The 24011-nt window shown below is 38.3% G+C and overlaps 1 non-coding gene across 1 annotated transcript; it reads right to left on the bottom strand.

The window, feature by feature from the left end:
• Nucleotides 1–23816: 23816 nt before the first annotated feature.
• On the bottom strand, nt 23817–23888 carry TRNAE-UUC (transfer RNA glutamic acid (anticodon UUC)). The gene has a single exon. It is a non-coding gene; the product is annotated as a tRNA-Glu (tRNA).
• Between the last annotated feature and the right edge of the window lie 123 nt (nt 23889–24011).

Below are 24011 nucleotides of genomic sequence, written 5' to 3'. Positions count from 1 at the left end.
ACCCGGATCGTCTCTTGATCCAGCTACAGACCTTTAGTCTGGTTTGATAGCTTTAAATCTTGACTGATCATTTGTTTGAATAAAATATTTAGACTCGTAGTCTTTTCATTTGTTTACAAATTATGTGTAACATTTCGGATTTTCCAAACCCGTATTCGTTTACGAACGGAACATTTTTAGACCTTTATTATTATTGAAAATCAAGTTTTATAAATAATTAAGTTTATAATGTTCACTTTAGGCCCCTTATACTTTATATGTTGTTCAAATCTTAAACTATGCATAAAAAGTTCGTTAAATGACCTAAATCCAAACTATAGGGACTAAAGTTGACAAATGATGATATTTTCCTCCTTTTGGCCGTAACACCACGTGGTGGGGTGGCCTAGGCCCACCACACGGCGCTATGGGCTACCTGCACAGCTCGTTTCGTTTATTATTGTTTCTTAGTTCGTTTTTGGCCCAAAATCGCTTATTTTTAGACATAATCGAGTGTTTTAAGACCCAAGAAGACTAATATAGCTTAGATACATGTCCATACTCATTAACCCTTGAGCAAGAACGAAATTTACTGGTTATAATGTTGATTTGATCATTAAAGGCCCATCTAGTTCTAAAACTAGTAAGTTACCATATTTAGTTTGATTTATTGTATCATATATAAACATATCATTATTTCTCTACCACAAATCATCCCTAAACCCTAATTCAAAATTCCTAGCCGTCACCTACCTCCAACCTTCATCATCTTCTTCGGTTTTTGCATTATTGTTGAAGATACACTCATAAACGGTTGACTTTGCTTATGCACCGACCTTTGACCTTTGACTCAGAAAAAGATTGAAGACATTCCGGTTGTTCGCGAGTATCCTGAAGTGTTTCCCGATGACGTTTCTGGTCTTTCTCCCGTTCGAGAAGTTTAGTTCCGCATCGATATTGTGCCTGGTGCAACTCCGATTGCGAAGGCTCCTTACCGTCTTGCACCCTCCGAGATGCAAGAATTTTCTACCCAACTCCAAGAACTTTCGGAAAAAGGGTTCATTCACCCTAGTTCGTCTCCATGGGGCGCACCCGTTTTGTCGTCAAGAAGAAAGATGGTTCCTTCCGTATGTGTATCGACTACCGCGAGCTCAACAAGCTTATGGTCAAGAATCGTTACCCCTTTCCTCGCATCGACGATCTCTTTGATCAACTTCAAGGAGCTTCTTGCTTCTCCAAGATTGATCTTCGTTCGGGTTATCATCAACTACGCGTGCATGAAGATGATGTACCCAAGACCGCTTTTCGGACTCGATACGGACATTACGAGTTTAGGGTTATGCCCTTTGGGTTAACCAATGCACCCGCGGTATTCATGGACCTCATGAACCGTGTGTGCAAGCCATACTTAGACAAATTCGTGATTGTCTTTATTGATGATATCCTCATATACTCTAAGTCCAAAACCGAGCATACAAAGCACCTTCATTCCATCCTTGATCTCTTGAGGAAGGAATAGCTTTACGCGAAGTTCTCGAAGTGTGAATTTTGGTTGAGCGAAATTCCGTTCTTGGGGCACATAGTAAACGAAAAGGGTATTCACGTTGACCCCGCCAAGGTCGAAGCCATCAAGAATTGGAAGACTCCAACCTCTCCTATCGAAGTTCGTTCATTTCTTGGTCTCGCGGGTTATTATCGTCGCTTCATCCTCAATTTTTCCAAGATCGCTTTGCCCCTAACCGCTTTGACTCACAAAGATAAGCCTTTCGTGTGGGGCCAAAGCAAGATGAAGCATTCCAAACTCTCAAACGTATGATTTGCGATGCGCCGATCCTTGCTCTCCCTGAGGGCAACGAGGACTTTGTTGTCTATTGCGATGCTTCTAATCAAGGCCTCGGTTGTGTCCTTATGCAACGAGGTAAAGTCATCGCCTACGCTTCACGGCAACTCAAAGTTCTTGAAAGGAATTACACGACGCATGATCTAGAGCTCGGTGCTGTGGTTTTTGCATTAAAAATTTGGAGACATTACCTCTATGGCACAAAATGTGTGGTATTCACCGACCACAAGAGTCTTCAACACATCTTTAACCAAAAAGATTTAAACATGCGGCAACGACGATGGGCCGAATTACTTAGTGATTACGACTGCGAAATTCGCTACCACCCCGGTAAAGCGAATGTTGTAGCCGATGCCCTTAGCCGAAAAACCCATGTGAAATCTATCTTGCTTCATAGTGTGACCGTCCAAACCGATCTCCAACTCCGAATCTTTGAAGCTCAACATGTCTCGGTCACCGGGGGTAATATGCACGACGAAATGTCTTGTGGCGCTGAGCTTCAACTCGAAACTAAGCGCAATGGTTTGTTGTATTACCTTAATCATTTGTGGGTTCCCAATCGTGACGATCTTCGTACTTTCATCATGGACGAAGCTCATAAGTCGCGATATTCTATTCATCCCGGTGCGGATAAGATGTATTTCGACTTACGGTCCACATTTTGGTGGCCCGGTATGAAGAAAGACATTGCATTGTACGTCGCAAAGTGCCTTACTTGCGCTAAAGTTAAGGCCGAGCATCAGCGACCATCTGGTTTACTCGTGCAACCGCACATCCCGATTTGGAAATTGGAAGATGTGACCATGGATTTCGTGTTTAAACTTCCAACCACTCGAAACCGCCACGATGGAATTTGGGTTATTGTTGACCGTTTGACTAAGTCCGTGCACTTCATTCCGATCAATGAAAAATTCTCGGTTGATCAACTCGCTCAAATCTATGTTCAACGTATCGTGTGTCGTCATGGTGTACCCTTGCGTATTATTTCTGATCGTGATAGTCGTTTTACTTCTCACTTTTGGTCATCTTTGCAAACCGCGTTGGGAACTCGTTTGAACCTTAGTACTGCCTATCACCCTCAAACCGATGGGCAATCCGAGCGGACGATTCAAACGCTTGAGGATATGCTCAGGTCTTGTGTTTTGGATTTTGGTGGAAACTGGGATTCTCATCTTCATTTGGTTGAGTTCTCCTACAATAACAGTTTTCATACGAGCATCGGTATGGCTCCATTCGAAGCACTCTATGGTCGTAAGTGTCGTTCTCCGATTTATTGGAACGAGATTGGTGAAACCCAAATCACCAGTCCCGAACTTGTCCAAGAGACCACTGATCGAATCGCACAAATTCGACAAAATCTCTTAGCCGCTCGTAGTCGCCAAAAGAGCTACGCGGATAATCGTCGACGACCTCTCGAGTTTAATGTTGGTGATCGTGTTCTTCTCAAGGTATCTCCTTGGAAGGGTGTTGTTCGTTTTGGTAAGAAGGGAAAACTGTCTCCTCGATATGTTGGACCTTTCAAAATTCTCAATCGTGTTGGTAGCGTGGCCTATACTCTTGAACTTTCACAAGAACTCGCGAATATTCATCCGACGTTCCATGTGTCGAACCTTAAGAAATGCTTAGCCGAGGAAAATCTCCACATACCACTTGACGAAGTGCGCATCGATGAATCTATGCACTTTGTTGAGAAGCAGGTGGAAATCATGGACCGCATGGACAAAGAGACCAAACGTAGCCGTATACCTTTGGTAAAGGTTCGTTGGGAATCTAAACGAGGCGCTGAATTTACTTGGGAGCGGGAATACCAAACGCGAACTAAGTATCCCCATTTGTTTGATATGGATTCTTTAACCTAATTTCGGGACGAAATTTTCAAAAGTAGGAAATGCTGTGACATTCGTCAGTTTTTCGATTCGTTTTCGTATTTGTAAACCCGACCCGTTGGGTCGTTTCGATGTACTAAATATTTTAATAAAGTGATTCGCGACATTTAATATTCATTATTCGATGTTCGTTGTCATTCAAGTATTTATAAATTCAAGAGCCTTAAAATAATCAAGCCGTACGGGATAAACACGTAAAACCGAAAACTATTTAATTTAATTATAAAGTTTAGGGTTAAAAAATGTAAACTTGAAAACTTTATTTAACTTAAAAGATATTTATATTATCATTTAAAGGTTCTTTAAACTTCAGGAGCTAATAGTGTAACATTTTTAATTCAATTTATATTAAAATAAAACCCTACCCGCCTCCCCCCCCCCACCCCCGTTTTTCCGGCCACCCTCCGGCCGCCGGAAGCGGCGCCGGAGGTGACCACCCAAACACCACCAAACTTCGTCGTTTTAACCAAATAAATATGTAAACGCGTTTCTCCGTCAATATAAAACATTAACCAACTATTTAATTGCGTTTAACATCCGTAAATCACCCCGTAATCGTCGCCGGAAAATCCGGGTAAATCACATTAATGCATTGACGCGTATACGCTGCGATTAGTTATATAAATAGGGACCTAAGCCTTGTTACAACTCGCTCATAACCTTCTTTCCCTCTAATTCTCTCTACAATAGTCGTAATAATCCGGCAAAGCTTCGGCTCCGGCGAGTTCTTGTTCTTCACAAAATCAACACCTTTTGAGGTAATTGTAACATGTTTTTGATTAGTTTTGATCCAATAAACAAAAACCCTATACTAATTTAAACACACATGAAACATAAACTAAGATTGAATTATTATGGTTTATGTTCTTCATGTGAAGAAGATGAACCTGAAGTATTATATATATATAATGATTCTTAACTCTTAAACGAATATCCTTCTAGTTCAACTGGTTAAACTCAATTCCTCGCAACCATGAGACCCGGGTTCGAAACCCGGGTCACGCTCATTTTTTTTGGTTTAATAAACTGGCCCTGTTAATATTATTATTAATAAAATTCCTTTCAAACAGTCATTATATTTATATATTAAAAACTAAACCATAAACGAATATGCAGTCTAGAGCATCTGGTTGAAAACAAAGATTATAACTCCAAGACCCGGGTTTGAAACCCGGGTCAGTCATTTTTTTTTGTATTAATTAAATTCAGTTTATTAATATTAATTAATTCTTAATCAATTAAAAATCATAAATAAATCATAAAAGTCTTTTTAAATTAAATACAAATTACGTAAATTAACTATAAAATATAACTCACCATCTCACCCTTAAAAACCAAGTTTCTCGTTTTCACAAGCCGCTATTAAAAATCATTTAATAATCGCAAAGTAAACTTTAATTCTCTAAAAATCGTTTTGTTAAAGCAACAATTATATTTTCGACTTGTAAACAATAGTTCAAGCTTTTCGAACATATAAACTTTGTTTTCTCGCCATTAAAGTGCTTAAATTGTATTAATAACCAAGTCGTCGTTAAAACATAAATAATAATATAATAATCTAAGAGCCATAAGATTCGTAATAAAATTATAAAATAATAACTAAATTCTAAAAATTATTCGTGCAAATAATCAACTTTAGAATCCCGTTAGAATAGCCATTAAAAGTCGTGTTTATTCTTATTTATAGTTCGTACGGATTGACCGCTTCGGTTTCCTTTGACGCCTTCAAGTTATTCTTATTCCTTTTTCACTACAACTACCAAGGTGAGTTTTTCACCACCCCTTTTTAATGTTTTAATGTTTTGGGGTAGCATATGTATCCTTATAAAGATTCAAGTATTATTTCTTCTATTACAAAACTACAATTCGTACATGGACTTGTGTGTTACTTGTATTACTTGCACGATTGGGAAGCCTCATTAAGTATGATCATACGCCCCCTTTGCACTCTGGTCCATTTGTATCGAGTGGAAAAGGGCCTCATTATCCAAGTACGTTGGTTGTTACCAATTGGAAAGGACCTTACTTGCGCGATTATCCAAGTACGTTGGTTGTACCAACTGGAAAGGACTTACTTGCTCGTTTATCACATGTCTATGAATTGTATGGTTTTTATGTACGTATTTAAACTGTGGAAACTCACCAGCTATATTTATAGCTGACCATATTTTATACATATGTTACAGGTACCGTGATTAGAGGTTGAAGTATTGAAGACACTTAGATTACTTAGGGTATTTCAATAAAAGAACTATTGTTATGGTTATGTTTTGGTTTGAACTTGTATTGTTACTTTCGAACTTGTGTTACTTGGCTTATTAAATGAATTAATGTTATTATGGTCACTTAATAGTGCCACGTGTGTTTGAGCAATCTATACGTCACACTCGGGCGTTTCCGCTTAAGCCGGGGTGTTACATTATGTGTTGAGTTTCTTCTTCATTGAGAAACATCTATTGATAGGTTTCTTCTTCAAGAAGAAACATTGAATTGACTATAACCCTGGTATGTAAAATCTTACGTTTATTAATTGTAAAGAAAACTATATCTCTTGCATATAATGTTTCTTAATTGTGAAGAAGCTATTTCCGAGCATATCTTCTTGTATGTAAACGCTTATATTTCTTAATCATGAAGAAACATTATTTTATCTATAACCCTTGCATATATATAAAGCTTTTGTAAACATAATTATGATCAAGGTTTTGGGCTATACCCCTGACTATGGTCTAAGCCATATAATATAATAATAAAATAATATTTAGGCAGAACCCCTACCTTATGCGGGTATTTGGAGTTTATATGCCTAAGCTTGTACAGGCATCACTTCTACTTCTATTGCGTATCGAGGCTCAAACCGTTGGAACTTCGGGGCTTGGAACGCACTATGAGGTCGGCACGCTTCTCGAGGCTAAGTGTGTGTAAAATTGTGTGAGTTTGGTGTGAGTTGGGAAGTACCGATCACCCCCTATTTATAGCTGAAATCGGGATCCATCGCGTAGCGCGATGGTCCCTTTACTTAGGGCATCACGTAGCGCGATGTCAGAGAAAGACACGTGTTATGCTGACTCGGCCCTAGCGTCTGCCACTTGTCCCCCTGTTGCGACACGTACGTGTCTGTTGTGTCATCCAACTCCATTGTGTAGCGCGATGGTCTTTTCTATCTGCCCATCGCGTAGCGCGATGGTTCTGGAAAACCAAAGTTTTCATTTTACACCCCTTAAGTTTCAGAAATGTCATTTTTAGCCCAAACTTGAATAGGGTATTCTCGAGATGTTACAGCTAGTAAAATAAAGTGTCATGTAAGAATATGCTAGTATTTAAACTTATGTGTATATTATCATCGAGTATTCACTATGAATACCAATGGTTCAATCCATAGCGACACCCCGATATTCGGATATTTGGAATGTGTAATATACTAAGATGAAATTCAATCATCATGACATTTCATTTATGCATAAGTTTGTTTGTTTGTGAGAAGTTTTAGTTAATCAAAGATTTCACTAAATTGGGGGAGGATGGTTAGTATTTTAGTGTAATTAGATTAACTGGTCGATCAATTTAATCATAATAAACATTAAGCAAGTTCGGGATGGGCGGAGTGCACGCTTGCTCTAGTTTACTATGATGTTAGGAGCGAAGCCCCTAACAAAACGAGGTCCAGGGGCAGCGCCCCCGGTTGTGAGGTCCCAGAGGCGGCAGCCCGTAGAAGGGTCCAAGGGGCAGAGCCCTAGCTGGGGTTAAGCTGCCAGGTCAACTTGGAAAAAATTTATTTTCATTAATATTGCTTCATTAAATTTCATTAGAAAAAATAATTTATGATTATGTGTGACATAATTATAAGATTATTTTGAGGCATATTAATATAATTTAAAATTTGAATCATAACTGCTTAAGGCAGCTATCCCAACCCAACTGCTCCTTCGGAGATATACGACGCTCCTTCCAATTGATCAAGATACCGGTTCATCTTCTCCACATATTCCATACTAAATTGTTGTCTGATTTCAAAGTTTTATCCGATTAAAGTGTTTTGAAGAGCCACTAAAATAACTTTTAATCTGAAGGTTATACACGACTCTCTGAATTATCCAGGTTGCTATTTCAAAATCCCCAACAATTTTCTTTAAACAACTCCCCCATCCCAGCTTTTGAAATGTACTTGTATTCATATTAGAGCATGTTTGGGATGGAGTTTGAAAAATGCTTCTTGGTGTTTTAAAAAACCAATAAATTAAAATGTGTTTTACAATCACAAAAAACTTTCTTATTTTATATTTTTGAAAGGGTTGAAAAACATTTTTTCAAAAGCCTCAGATCCTGGCTTTTCAAAATAGCTTTTTAAAAAAGCCAATAAGGCAATAAGCATTTTTCAAACTCAATCCCAAACATGCTCTTAGATAACGGGGAACCAAATGATGTGTACTTATATATTACAACACAAATCTGTACTAAATAAATTTAAAATTGTGGCATTGAGCCGCCCTGCAAAGAAGCAGTGGCGGAAGCTGGCTAACTTGATGGACGGACACTTAATAAACTCATAAACGAGTTACATAGTTAAAATCTCTCGCAAGAGTAAACAGAGAACCATAGAAAGTTAACTACTTTGATGCATACATCTCTTAGTCCCCATTATGTCATTTAACAATGATAAACTAATAATTAGTCAAGGTGATAGCTAAAATGGATTCATTATTTCATTGTCTTGCACATAGGATAACATAATTATTAAGATCTCCACAATATCTATAAAGACAGATCAATACATGATAAGGAGATACAAACTTAAGAGAACTAAAGCCATGCTGGATTCTTGAGTTTAGTAACAACAGCTTTAACTTGCAGGTAGTTATTAAGGCTGTAAATTCCCTTCTCTCTACCATGCCCGCTCATCTTGTAACCACCAAACGGAATTGCAGCATCAAATATATCAAAACAGTTGATCCACACGGTTCCTGCTTTCAATGCTCTGGTTAATCTATTAGCATTATCAAGATTTTGTGTAAAAACACCAGCAGCTAGCCCAAAGTCGGTTGCATTTGCCCTCCGAATCACCTCGTTGATATCTCTTTATTGTTAAAAAAGAAAAATTAATAAATGTGAACGAAAAAATTAAAATAATATCATCAGAGATGCTTCAAAGCTCACTTGAATTTCAGAATTGACTGCACCGGCCCAAAGATTTCATCTTTGGCTATTAACATGTCATCCTGTATGAAATAAGGTGGAAAAAATCAGCTAAATTTGATTAAAAAGAAATAAAAATGTCACCTTTTTGTTTGAGCGGTGGTTGAACATGTTACCAGCACATTTGAGAAAACAGTTGGTTGGATATAATATCCATTTGGGCCAAATCTTTGGCCTCCAGTTTCAAGGGTAGCACCACTGTCAACCCCGGATCTAATATACTTCAAGATCTTATCAAATTGTTCAGAATCAACCTGTAGTTTGGACAATAATCACAAAAGCAAATTAAATTTGTAACTTTTTTTTCGTTTTGTTTTTGAGTAATTATTAACATGTAATACCTGAGGGCCTTGTTCAACACCCTTTTTGAAGGGATCACCAACCACACGTTTCAATGCACGGGCCTTTGCTTTCTCTACAAACTCATCATAAACACGTTCATGTACAAACGTACGCGATCCAGCACAACAACATTGGCCCTGCAAATAAAACCAAATCATTAAGTTTTTTTCTATGATATTACACATAATTAAGACGCCGATAAGCAAACCTGATTGAAGAATAGAGCATTATGTGCCAGATCAACAGCTTCATCAACATTAGCATCTTCACACACAATGAAAGGTGATTTCCCACCGAGTTCTAAAGTCACTGGCTTCAAATTGCTTTTTGCAGCCAATCCAAGAACGATCTTACCCGTCTCGGTGGATCCAGTGAAAGCAAGCTAAACAAAGTTCATTAAAAAAGTAAGCCATAAATATGATTCAATGATTACAAGATTCAATCTTTAAACCAACCTTATCGACATCCATATGGCTAGCAAGAGCAGCACCAGCAGTTGGGCCATAACCAGACACAATATTCAACACACCAGGAGGAAGTCCTGCCTGTTAACACGATACAAGATGATGCTAACTATTAAAACTAGAAAATTTTTTATGATAACAAATAAAATTATATTAATATTACCTCATGGAAAAGCTTCGAAACAAAGAGGGCAGACAATGGAGTCTGTTCAGCAGTTTTAAGTACAACAGTATTACCACATGCTAATGCAGGCCCAACTTTCCAAGAATACATTAAAAGAGGGAAATTCCATGGAATGATTTGACCTGCAACACCAATCGGTTCATGCAGGGTCTCAACATGATGAGGCCCGTCGGCCTGAATCGTCATCCCGTGGATCTTATCAGCCCAACCTATGAAGCAAACAGAACCAAGATGGTTGGCTTTCAAGACAAAAAAAGTTTATACAGTACTGATATTTCTACATCCTATGCTGCTTACCGGCATAATAACGAAACAAACGAATGAACAGTGGTATCTCATCTAATGCTGTCTGTTCATACGTCTTCCCATTGTCCCAAACTTCAAGAGCTGTTATTTCATCAGCATGCTTCTCAACCAAATCAGCAAATCTCAACAGTACTTTAGATCTTTCCTGTTAATATAAAATAAAATAAAATGAAGCAGCAAGAAAATGTTTAATGGAAAGAAGAGCTAAAGAATAAAGCTTACATAGGCAGTCATTCTAGGCCACGGGCCCTCATCGAATGCTTTGCGTGCTGCAGACACTGCACGGTTAATATCTTCTGCATCCCCTTCAGCAACATTGGCTATCACTTGCCCTGTTCTTGGATCCAAGGTTTCAAAAGTCTTCCCTGTATCAAAGATGGCCAATTTAAGTAATTAACAACACCTTTTTATTATTATTATTATTATTATTATTATTATTATTATTATTCACATGAGTTTTAGTTACCTGATGCAGCATCCACAAATTGTCCATTGATGAGGAGCTTGGTGAGTTCAACCTTGACAGGTGGAGTTATCGGTTCCTCTAAAGCAGCAGCAGCTGTACTAAACCTACTGATTGCGGTCCCTCTGCCTGAATTATGCAGTTGATGGCCAAAGTCAATAACAGTATGCTAAAGATAAGGATTAATCAACACAACACAAGTTCATAAAAAAGACAAAAATTGCATTCATTACACCTATTATTAGAAACATATAATTATGAATTAATATACACACTGAAACACATATATCAAAAATCGGCACCACAAACCGCTGCCTCCTCCATATCCAGCTTTCAAATTACTTGATATATCAGATCGAGACGTGAGTTAGGTGACACTTTTGATCGTCCTATAATTAGTAAGTATTCCTGGTACCGGATTACTCAATAACGAACTGATCATATAACTCACCAAAACGTAAAACACACACTATGAATTCAGATCGAAAAACTCTCACTCTGTCTAAAACTTATTACAAACTCAACTAACCATAATCACAAGTTTGATTAGGTTGCATGAGTCGGTACAATTAGAGATGAAGTCGAACTCGTGATTAAATAAATCATACTGAGACACGTATATCAAATAGATCGAGACAAGAATTAGGTGAGATTTTAGATGATACTATAATTAGGCGTATTTGAATTGACTTAAAATGATGATCTATCAACCTCATCAAATTACTCAAAATAGGCCGGCATAAGAGAAAATAAAAACAAATCAATAATCGTACGATCTAAATTAAAAGAGTGAATAAAATCTATAACGTCCGGGTTATACCGATGGATCGGAAGTAAGAAGAAGAAAGCAGCGATGACATTCTCCGAGCAGCAGCCATGTTTTTGTTTTCTGCACAGATCAAAGGGTGGCTGGCTACTGTGGAATGGATTTATAGTGTTTGAGGATTCCAAGATGTGATTGTCAAAGGTGCTGAGTCAGCAACTGCATCAGGTCAGTCAGGATAATCACGGAGTGGGTTGTTTTTATTTTTTGTTTCTAATATTTATATATGTATTTTTTATTTTTATTTATTATAGGGTTTGATGATGAAATGGTTTCACAAATAAATGAGATGTTATAACCTGTTTAAAAGCTATCTGGGTTTCGTGAGACACGTGACTCGCTTATTTTTTTTACTATAAAATTGTTTCTTAATTATAAATAACATTTTTTAAAAAAAATTGATATTATTTTTTAGTATATCCTTATGATACGATTTTCACATCAAATATTTGGTGAGATTAATTCTTAATATAATGATATGTTATAGCCTATTTAAGGGTTTTATGAGTTTAATGAGACATGTACCCATGAATTCGGATCAAATGCATGAGAAGCTTTCATTTACAAATAAAATAATCTGATGACTTGAGATGATATAAGAAGTAACAAAAGAGCTTTTTAAATGTTTCGTTTATAAATATTTGAGATTCTTAAAGTCATATTATCTAATATTAATAAATATAATAACAATAACAGTAATATTGTTTATATTTCATGGAAGGTATTTAATTCACTTGGATTTTTGTAATTCTTGTACGCCTTGAAGTTTTGATACTTAGCATTGTAATTATTATTGATATTTTTTTTAGACAGCCAACAAAATTTTTAAATGGGCTATTAAATTCATCACGTCGGATATACTTGCTTTTTGATATGGAAAAAACCCTTATTTAAAACCAATGTTAGTGAGCATTCGGCTTAAGGCACAACAATTTGATGAGATAAAATACGTCCAATTCAATAATTCAACTAGTGAAAGTCATCTACTTGCCTAGTCTCATATCATCACCTGGTGTTGTCAAAACTAAATGATTGGGCCAAGAATCGAGCATGAGTCACATGAAATACCAAAATCTCTTTCTTATCACTTCACCACAAGCTTATTAGCGATTAAAAATAGTTATATTATTTAAATTCTTAAAGTCAATTTATTAGTATTAATAAATATATAATAATAATGAAAATGAATTAATGATATTGCTTGCATTCATGAAAGGTATTTAATTCACTTGGATTTTAGTAGTTATTGTACGAATTAAAGTTTTCATTTAAGGTTGTAATTATTGATATTAAATGAATATAATGTATAACACATAAACAAATAACGTTAGTTAAACAAAAAATTTAAACAACTAGGAGAAATGTATAATGTTTGTATTATTATTATTATTATTATTAATATCTTTTTTAACTTATAAGTCGGTTTTGTGATTATTTACTGCAGCCTTCATTTTTTACTCCCACTCTCTTTCTACAAAAGATACATATATAGACCACTTCTAATTTTTTCAATATTTAAAAAACCGTATTAATTAATGAATTGGCTTTGCGTTAATTAGATCGGTCAAACTAGTTAAATTATACTAAAACCAGATGACGTCATAATTGGCTTTAAAAATAGTTATATATTTTTTTTTTTTTTTTGAAAATTGACTTTCATTAAAAACAAACACAACCAACGACTATCACCAAGACGGAGAAAGACGCTGAAATCCAAAAACCAAAACCAACAATCACGTTACATCAAATAAACACCAACTTTTCCAATCCACTACCCCTATCTTAGATCTATTTTTGTACCAAAGAAAACCCAAAGATTTTATATCCGCAACCATTTCTGCCACCTTAGTGTTCTTGCCCGAAAAAATCTTTTCATTCCTAGCCCGCCAAATCCTCCAACAAGTAATGATGACAATTCCATGAATAATCAATCTCTTATTCCCCGTCGCACCACAAACCTTATGCACTTCCACCAAATCATTGACATGAAAAACAAAAGATCTAGGGATGTTGCACCATGAACCAATCGCATTCCAAACGGCCATAGAAATGAAACACCCGGTTAACAAGTGCTCGAGCGATTCCTCATTACTCTCACATAAAGCGCAAATATGATCATCACAATGCAAATGACGTCTAGCTAAAGCCTGCTTGGTTGGAAGACTATCCAGAACGGCCCTCCACATAAAAATATTACATTTTTTCGGGACCCAATCGCTCCATTGGAAACTGGAACTCCCAGCATCCACAACGGACCGCACCATCCATCTTTTAATCGCCGAAACCTCGAACTCTTTGCAGCTACCAACCGCCCAAGACCATGAATCTTCACGGTCAACCATCACCACCCCTTGAAGGAGATCTTCCAACTCCTGCTTCTCGATCACCTCCTGTTGGGAGCAAGGAGCTCTAAGCCAATCCCACACAATGCGACGAGAAGATCCAGTGACCACCAACCGATCTGCTAACAAGACATTTTTATGTTTTTCTACCGCATATAAGGACGGATACTTGTCCATAATCGGCGCCGAACCCAACCACAAATCCGTCCAAAACCGAACTTGGCGACCATTCCCAACTGTGGCCCGGATCACTCTATTAAAACCCACACCATCAACCTTAAATTTGTTCCAAAACATAACACAATTCTTCCAAACCCCGGGAACTCCATTATTAACCGGAGCAAACCCCCAACAGCGCGAGGACCCGTGAATAGACAACACTACTCTTCTCCACATCGCGTGATGATCATTTAGAAATCTCCCAAGCCATTTAGTAATCAGCGCTTGATTATTAACCTCTAAACGAGCGATACCTAAACCCCCTTCTTTTATAGGTTTGGTGACTACCTCCCAAGCCACCCATGACATCTTCCTCACTTCATCCGAACCACCCCATAAGAACCTTCTCATCAAAGCTTCTAAATCATTGGTAACCTTCTTGGGTGCCTTAAAAAGCGAAAAATAATAAGTGGGAAGACTATCCAGCACCGATTTAATAAGGGTTAACCGACCGGCAATAGATAACGAATTAACTTTCCATTTAGATAGCCTCTTCTTGAACTTGGACACAACCGGTTCCCAATTAACCACCCTATTCATGTTAGCGCCAACCATAATCCCTAGATAAGAAAACGGGATTCTACCCGGCTTACAACCCATGAAACCAGCTTGGATATCGATCTCACCATCTTCTACACCTACTCCAAATAACACTGATTTATGGAGATTAATCTTTAGCCCCGAACACAAGTAAAATATGCGAAGAATACGTTTCAAGTTATCAAAATTAAAAGAAGACCACTCTCCCATAATCATAGCATCATCCGCATAAAAAAGATGGGATAAAGTAGGACCTTCATTAGGAAGAGTAATACCATGAAACGCACCTATATCACAGGCTTGTTTCAACATACCTGAAAAAGCCTCCATCAGAATAATAAAAAGAAAAGGCGATAGCGGGTCACCTTGACGAATGCCTTTATGACATCCAAATTCGAATGTAGGAGATCCATTAACAAGAACAGACGATCTGCTCGCCAACAAGATACCACTAATCCAATCGCACCAGACCGAAGGAAAACCCATCTGAGAAAGAACCGACAACAAGAACTCCCAATTCACATTATCAAAGGCTTTATCGAAGTCAATCTTGAACATAAAAATTCTTCTCTCCCTCTTCTTAGCCCAAGCAATAACCTCATTAGCCACCAAAGGGCCATCAAGAATATATCTCCCGGATAAGAAAGCCGACTGATGCTCTGAGACAATCTTATTCATAACCGTTTTGAGTCGATTCACTAACACCTTCGACACAGTCTTTAAAATACAACCAATGAGACTTATCGATCTAAAATCCCCCAAAGAAGACGGATTGTTTACCTTAGGAATTAAGGTGATAAAAGACGAACCAACCCCCGAGCAAAAACTTTTAACCTTATGAAAATGATCAAGAATATCCACAAAATCCTTCTCGAACAAATCCCAATAAAACCGAATGAACCTAAAATTAAAACCATCCGGCCCAGGAGCTTTGTCACCACCGCAATCAAAAACCGCCTTCTTGATCTCATGCACGGAAAAATCACTGATCAAAAAATCCGCCTCCACCGAAGACAAGACCGAAAACCCATATCCAATCAACCGAGGCCGATGTGTAATAGATTCTTTAAACTTACCAGCAAAGAATCGCAAAACTTCCTTTTTAATGAGAACCGGGTTTGTTTCCCACGCCCCATTCACTTCCAAACCCGGAAAATAATTTGTAGCTTTACGTTTATTAATAAAACCGTGAAAAAATCGAGAATTTTCGTCTCCATGAATCGCCCAATTACACCGAGCCTTTTGCTTCAAATCCCGGTAATAATGATTATCCAACTCGCCTAGCCGTCTTTTAATTTCGCTTAAAGACCATGTCTCTTCTTCCAACAAATCCCGGACCTCCAAGGTTTGGTCCAAGTCACGCAACTCTTGCTCCAATAAAACCCTTTCCTCCTTTTCTTTGGCTTTACAATCGATCGCCCATCTAGTGATAGCAACACGCAAAGCTTTAAATTTATACAACAATCTCGCGTCCGGAGAACCATGAAACGAGCCATCAACAAGCGTCTTCTTAATCAACGTCCCAAAATCCTCTCTACCAAGCCATGAATTGAAAAACCTAAACGGTTTGGGACCATAGTTCTTGGAAGAACCAATTTTCAAAACCAACGGACTATGATCCGGCTTATTCCTTTCGAGAGCAATATACTCCGCACACGGCCATTCCATAAAGAAATCCCAATTAACGAAGATTCTGTCAATACGGCTTAATTTATTTCCTGCGACAAAAGTAAAACGCCTCCCTTTCAAGGAGTACTCGTGAAGATTCGAATCATCAATGAAATCGTTAAACTCATTGGCCTCACCCACATTAAACAAAGAATTCCGCCTATCCTCAGCACACCGAACCGAGTTAAAATCTCCTGCCACAATCCACCTCCCATTACCCTCCTCGATCAAATCACGAATTTCCCCCCAAAGAGCTCGTTTAGTAACTAGATTTTGAGGAGAATAAACATTGAGAATATGATACGAGCTACTCTTTCCTTTCACAGTGCCCGAAACTAGAAGCCAATTATTATTCTTGACCACCCTTTCCATACGAAAGACTTGAGAATCCCAGATCGATAATAACCCACCCGACCTTCCAGACGAAGGAACCCAATCAAAGGAATACTCACCATAACCCCAAAACCGTCCCACATCCACAGAATCCAAGGAAACAAATTGCGACTCTTGTAAAACAATAAAACTAACCTCATGATGGACTCGAAGACCTCGAATCCAATCGGCTTTGCTAGAACTCCCTAACCCACGAATGTTCAGAGAAAAAACATTCATTGAACACCTTCTTGATAGCCTTCGGAAACAAGAACCTCTTTGACATTAGCAACAAAATCTTGCAAATTCTCAACACCTAACGCCTTACTCAACTCAATGGTCTTCTCCAACTCCACCTCAATCGGACCTTGGTGTTGCACCGGATCTATACCTCTACCAATCATCGAGGGCTCCGCAGTCTCTCCCTCGATGTCTCGAACCACCTCCGTATTAGTAGACATCCCTTTGTTAAGATCCGGTGTTAAGAACACTCCTTCAACACCTGTCTCGATACCCCTAGTAACATCCGAAGGCACGTGCATAATACCGATAAACCTATCAAGATCAAACATATCTTTATCCTCCATTGGTCTCTTCTTAGGACGCTCCCTAGAACCACTACCCCCACTCCGATTAGAAAATAAAGACTTCCGTCTGAACTTCTTATGTCCCTTGCCTTTCAACAGAGAAACATTAGTACTATCAACGTTACCATTCTCGACCGCCTCCTCATTAGAATGTTCATAAGAGTTCGAAAATTCACCGACCATCACGTTAGAATTATCGTTCACACAACCATCCAACCCATTAACAGCATATTCCCTGACAGAAAACTCATTAGCTTGAGAACATTCGCCCTCTTCACGATGCACATTATGGAACTCATCCTGCACGATATTATCATCACACTTATCCTCCTCCGGTAAAACGGAACCATCATCCTCTTCATACTCTACTACACATTCCGGTATCCATTCCCCAACATCTTCATCCACCCACACTTTAAATATTTTTCCCCTCCAATTAATGTCCACCCGATCCACAATCCGTTTGCACTCTTTACTCAACACACCGATGAGAGTATACGATAAGTTGTTCTCTTCACCTGATAAGAAAGCCGATTGAACCACCTTGCCAAATCTGCTTCCAATCAAATCGAATACCTCGTCTAACACCAACTGAGCCGGAACCCCATGAACTTGGAGCCAGGCGATCCGACCCTCCTCCACTCTAGTTCTATCGGACCAAGGTTCTAAAAACTCAAACCAGTCTGACCATTTGTCTTTGTCATTCAGGAAGGCATCCCTATCCCCACTAACGTAGAATACCAACACCACTGAAAGCCCTCCCAGATACTTAATCTCTAATGATCTCCAACCATGCTTCCGAACCAACTTTTTCAGAGAAGTTAACGTGTGAAGATTCACCACCCTCCCCGTAAGAGCACATCCCTTCCAATGAGAAAACCGTTCCACCGAATCATCCACCTTAATCTCATCTACTTTGTTCCGATTTAACAAAGAATCAACAAAGGAACGCCCATTACCAACTGATGCATATGGAACCCCATTCCTATCGGATCCTTCGGAACTAGGGTTTGAATGACCACTAGGTTTTGCATGACTATAAACAGGAACCGAAGCCGTCTTCCTCCTATTACCAGAATCGGGTCTATGTAGATTCTCACCATCCACAAACCGAGCAATCGCAATAAACAACTTATACGAACCGATCCATACGTCTGATAACTCATCTCCCAACCGTTTGACATCTTTCACCTCGGAAAACGATACGAAAGCAAACCTCTTGCCCCATTTATCCAGCTTCCTAGCTATATAGGAACCTTCGTAACGACCAAAGCTACCCATAACATCTTTTAAGTCTTGCGAAGAACACTTTGGGGGAAGATTTGAGACAAAAAACTTCGATAAAACCTTGTTATTACCTTGAGTCTGATGACCATTCCGTTTCCCTTTCCGATTACGTGGATGTTCCCATTCTTCAGAATCCATGCCGCCGTGGATCGTGGTCAAAGCAGCGGGGTGGGAGGCTGGGCGGCTGGGTCGGTTGGCCGCGACTGTGGAGAGGGAAGAGTGGAGGTGGAGGAGAGGGTTTTCCGGCGACTGTGGAGTGGTGGCGGCTGTGGAGAGGGGTTTCCGGCGGCTGTGGATGGTTTTCCGGTTTTCCGGCTGGGTCGGTTGGCGGCGACTGTGAAGGTGTGGAGGCTGAGGTGTGGTGGAGGAGAGGGAAGAGTGAAGGTGGGAGATTAGGGTTTCCCGGTGAGATGTGGTGGTGGCTGAGGTGAGGTGGCGGAGAGCCGGTTTTCCGGCTGGGTCGGTGGCGGCGACTGTGGAGGGTGGTGACTGTGTAGGGTTTTCCGGTGAGGCGGCGGTGAGAGGAGAGGGTTTTCCGGTGAGGTGTGGTGGCTGAGGGAAGAGTGGCGGCGGTGTGGTGGAAGAGAGGGTTTTCCGGTGTGGTGGAAGAGAGGTGTGGTGGCTGAGGTGAGGTGGCTGAGGTGAGGTGGAAGGGAGGATTTTCCGGTGAGAGGGAAGAGTGGCGGCGGCCGGGAGGTAGGGTTCCGGTGGGTGGGTGCTTTAAAAATAGTTATATATTACATAAAAGTTAAAATTGTGTTGCATGCTTTAAAAGATTGAAAAAGTATAACTTAGAAAAATTGGTGTCATTTAACATTTAAGAGTATTATAATTTGTCGATAAATAAAATTACACGAATGATCTGTGGTAGGTTCACCTTGCAAGTTTGGTCGCTAACTTACAAAATTCAAAATTTTCTACTCTACAAAAGCCTGAAACGTAACATATACGGTCGTAAAATGGACTGGCGTTGGTTTTTTATTTAAACAAGTATGAAATTACTAAAATACCATTACCGCTAAAAGACTAAATAAATTTAAAAAGTAAAATAAAATGTGGGACCCACCTTGCATGAATTATTAAAAGTGGGGCCACCCCTGTCCTTTACCAACCGCCCATTATTTATTTTATTATATAACATTTAGAAATGTGATTGGGATTTTTCAAAAATTTTGGGCTAAATATGGATTCTTTCTCTTATAATGGACTATTTTAAGAATTATCTTTTTTTAATATTTGTTGAAAGCGGTTACGAGTGAATTAGATAAAATGTAATAATAAATGCATAAATTATATACTACTTAATTGAAAATGATAGAGAAAATGTAATAATTTTTAATAAAATTATAGAAATTAAAATATAAAAAATATTATTTAATTAAACAGAAAAGATAATTGCAATATTTTTTAGTGTAATTATAAAGATAAGGATGAAGAACGAACTAGAAACGCTCTAATAACAAAACATTAAACTCTTAAGTATACGTGACTAGTAGCTTAAAACCTTCATGTTGTGCCACATGGCAATTTGTTATTGGATAGGGTTTTTAATCAATTTACGTTCCTTTGAATTTTAATAGAGTTATTACACGACTCATAAAGTTTAATATTTTTTTCTTTAAAGAATTTATGTTTTTTACTCCTGAACTTTAATAGCGTTATCATACGGCACTTCGACTTTAATAATTCTTTCTCTTTAAATAATTTACATTTGTAACCCTCCACATGTCTACACACTAGCTTGAGTCGAGTTTAGACTTGTTTAAGATTTTCCTTAAAATATAAAAATAATTAAAAATGAACATAAATTAATTAATAAATAATAAACATGCCGTTTTTTAATTTGAAAAATAACTCACGAGTCGAGCTCAAGCTTAATCAAAGTCGGGCTCGGCCTTTTTACAACCCCACTTTCACATCGTTCTTAACTTCTTATATAATTTGGTGACGTGCACATTAGAACGAATAGGAGTTGAGCCGCAAAAGTTTGACTACCGTTTTTTCAGAAATATATAATATCCAAAGAATATCGGTCCATTTTGAATCAATTGTTTATTCACGTATCATACCATGTTCTTTCAAAATGCCAATATGAACACTCAAATAAAATCCACACCTATTACTCGTCACTTGGCTCCCTTTTTTCCACACCTATTTTAATATTAAAAACAAAAGGTTGTTATTACTATGCAGCTCTCTTTCTCGCCAACAGGATGGCGTCCCTATCTCAACTAACGCTATTGGGTATGGGCGTATGACTTGTTTGACTTGTTATTTCTCATTTCCGCATCACGTTAGCTTTTTCTTCACTATTCAATTTCCTTTCAGTTTTTGATACAGGGTATTTTTCTTATTCTCCATTTTTTATCTTCAAATTTTTATTTAATACAATCTATAATATTTAAAATATGTATTTAAAATTATAAAATAAATTAAAAAGTTATAACATTTATAAAAATAAATTAAAAGTGATACACCCACCGTCCGTCCATCCCAGTCTCCATTTAACGCTAAAAATCTAAAACCTCCTTCTCCGTAGGGATGGCAATGGGTCGGGTTTAGCCATTCCCAAACCCATACCCGATTATGAAAGCTTGTCCCAAACTCGTCGGGTTTTAATCGGGTAATTACCCATCAGGTTTCGGGTTTTCCCATCGGGTTTCGGGTTTCCAATCGGGTTTTGTCAAAATACCCATTGGTAGGCCTGTAAACGAATCGAACGTTCGGGAACTATTCATGAACCGTTCGGCAGGAAGTTCGTTTTTGTTCGTTTATTTAATAAACGAACGAACATGAACAAAAAATTTGTGTTCGTTTAATTAAACGAACGAACATGAACACATGTTCCGTTCGTCATTTATGTTCATGAAAGTTCGTTTATGTTTGTTTGTTTATTTATGTTTGTTTATGTATTAATAGAACATAATTAAATATTATCTAGATAGGTAATCTGATTAAAGGTTTTTATATTTGTTAATTTGCGTTCATTTAAATGTTTTCATTTAAGTTCATTTATGTTTTTGTGTTCATTTATACTTGTTCATTTATGTTCGTTTATCTTTGTTCAGTTATGTTCGTTTAGATTTTAAACAAATGAACACAAATGCCCCTTTTTATATAAACGAACATGAACATAAATATTTGTTCGATTAAGTGTTCGTGTTCTTTTAAAGTTAAATGAACGAACACGAGCATGCCTTTATTCATGTTCATTCGATTCGTTTACAGTCTTTCACTATTCACATTGATGAATACATTGGTCTCAATCTATAGGCTATGTCGATTTTATTTGTGTTCGTTTGTGTTCGTGAACCGTTCGTGAACACATCAATTTCGTTAATGAACGAACACGAACATAATCTCGTTCGGTAAGTGTTCGTAAACCGTTCGTGAACACATTATTTTCTTAACGAACGAACATGAACAAGGCCTTGTTCGTGTTCGTTCGGTTCGTTTACAGCCCTACCCATTGGGTATACCTAGCCCAAAATCTATTACAAATAATGATTACTATAAAATAAAATGTCTCAAATGATTGCTATAACAAGTTTCAACAAATAATATATTTAAAATATTTAAAGTATACTATCTAACCTCTATAATTGTAACACCCCGGCTTAAGCGGAAACGCCCGAGTGTGACGTACAGATTGCCCAAACACACGTGGCACTATTAAGTGACCATAATAACATTAATGTATTAAATTGCCAAGTACACAAGTTCAAATAAGAATACAAATTGAAATCAAATCACAATAAAAAACCAATGTCTCGTTTATTAAATAACCTAGTTATTCTAAGTGTCTTCTAGTCCTTCATTCTCTAATCACGGTACGAAATGATCGAATCAGAAAAAGTACCTAGACCTGGATCCAAGATCACAATATCCGGAATAAGTGTTGGAGGTCGATTCGGATACCCCACCCTTATTATAGAGGAGAGTTTGGCACTTAGTAGCCTGGTTAGGAGGTTTACCCTCATAACATAAGGCCTTTCACTCGAAAAAGAGGTTTTACCTATCCGACTATGTCCTTTGTTTAATACCCATTTCCAGGAAGCTCAGAGCAGGTCAGGACAGAAGAAGTCTACAAAAAGGCAGTCCAATTTGGCACTTTCCTTGCCTTAAGTAATACCTTTTTTTAAGTGCCTTGCGGAACTTCGTTTCACTTCGTTCGTTCCATTAGAGACGCGAAGTTCGTACCTTCTCCCCTGGCAAGGGTTAAAAGGCGGAGAACCATTAGGAATTTCATTCCCCTCCGATGCCTAGAAGACAAAGAACGGGGAAAGTCAAGGCTTACTTTCGATTCCTTACATCAATTCCTTCCCAGAAGAGGACGCTGTGAACAAAATGGGATTGATAGCATAGAAGGAGCTGCAATTGAATCAAATAGGTTATTTGCAAGTGAAGAAGAAAAAATAAGTTGTGATAGAATCGTTACTGAATATGCAGCTATAGAATCAACTCGGTCCTTTCTTCCTAGATGCTTTTAAGGGGTCGTTGAATAAGCAAAACAACCAATTGATGCCGTTATAGAAGAATTTCCACCTATGGATGAGAATTCGGAATTAGAAATGGATAATGTTGTTTGGACTCCTACCGAAGATGGGACACAAGCCCAAGGCATGGATCTGGTTCGAGAAAGGGTGGACGAAGACTTGGTTGAGCCTGAACCCGGTCCTTTGAGGGATCCCTAAATCCTTAAGTTAAGTCCCAGGATAAGGGCCCCTCTCCCCTTGAGGATTGGATTGACTTGGTTATTGCGGAACCATCGTTCTCACTTTGCCAACTTTGAAAAGAGAGATCTATGATCCCCATAAAGGAAATATAATAAATAGATAATGTCTATGAGCCCTATGACCTCTAAGGTGCCAAAGAGTCCACTCTTAATAAGTAGGGCTTTGCTGGTCTTGCAAGCATTCGTCTACATTTGCTCGCAAAACTGCTAAGGTTAAGATAGCCAATCCCGTTTTGTTTCGGCAGAAACGAATCAATTTCGAACAGTGTATTATAGTCGACGGGCCTCTAGCGATGATCGGAGCCAGATAATCAATGTATTCATCGTGCCCCTTTGGTTCGGTGAAAGAATTGAATTTCCCGATGAGGTAGCCTGATGGGACTTTGCTAGAAAAGGGATTAGCGGCTTAATGCATGGATTTGAGCTGCGAAAGGCCTTTGTAAGTGCCTTGCTCATGACTTCCCGCCTTACAATGTCAAAGAGCCAAAAATGCACTCAATGAAGCTTCCGGACCACCTTTTCTAGCCAGATAGCGAGCGATCACTCAGCAATGAACACTAACTGAAAGCGGCCGGGAATGAGTACCTATCCCTTACGGGAATCGAACCCGTGTCTTCGACATGAAAAGACGATGTCCTAACCACTGGACGAAAGGGACCAAAAAGCCATTCTTCATATACCGCTCTGTGGGCTCCAAGAATAGAAGTGGTTCGTTTTCTTTCTATACGAAATTAAAGATTTCGTTTGTGTTCATGTTGGCGATTTCAGATGTCAATTCGGT

The sequence above is a fragment of the Bidens hawaiensis genome, unplaced genomic scaffold, assembly GCF_021521415.1.
Source record: "Bidens hawaiensis isolate Kalapana, Puna unplaced genomic scaffold, B.hawaiensis_p1.1 tig00022487_1, whole genome shotgun sequence".
In the NCBI taxonomy this organism is placed as follows: Eukaryota; Viridiplantae; Streptophyta; class Magnoliopsida; order Asterales; family Asteraceae; genus Bidens; species Bidens hawaiensis.
The sequence above is the reverse complement of the archived record's forward strand: the minus strand, read 5'-3'. Positions and strand labels throughout refer to the sequence as shown.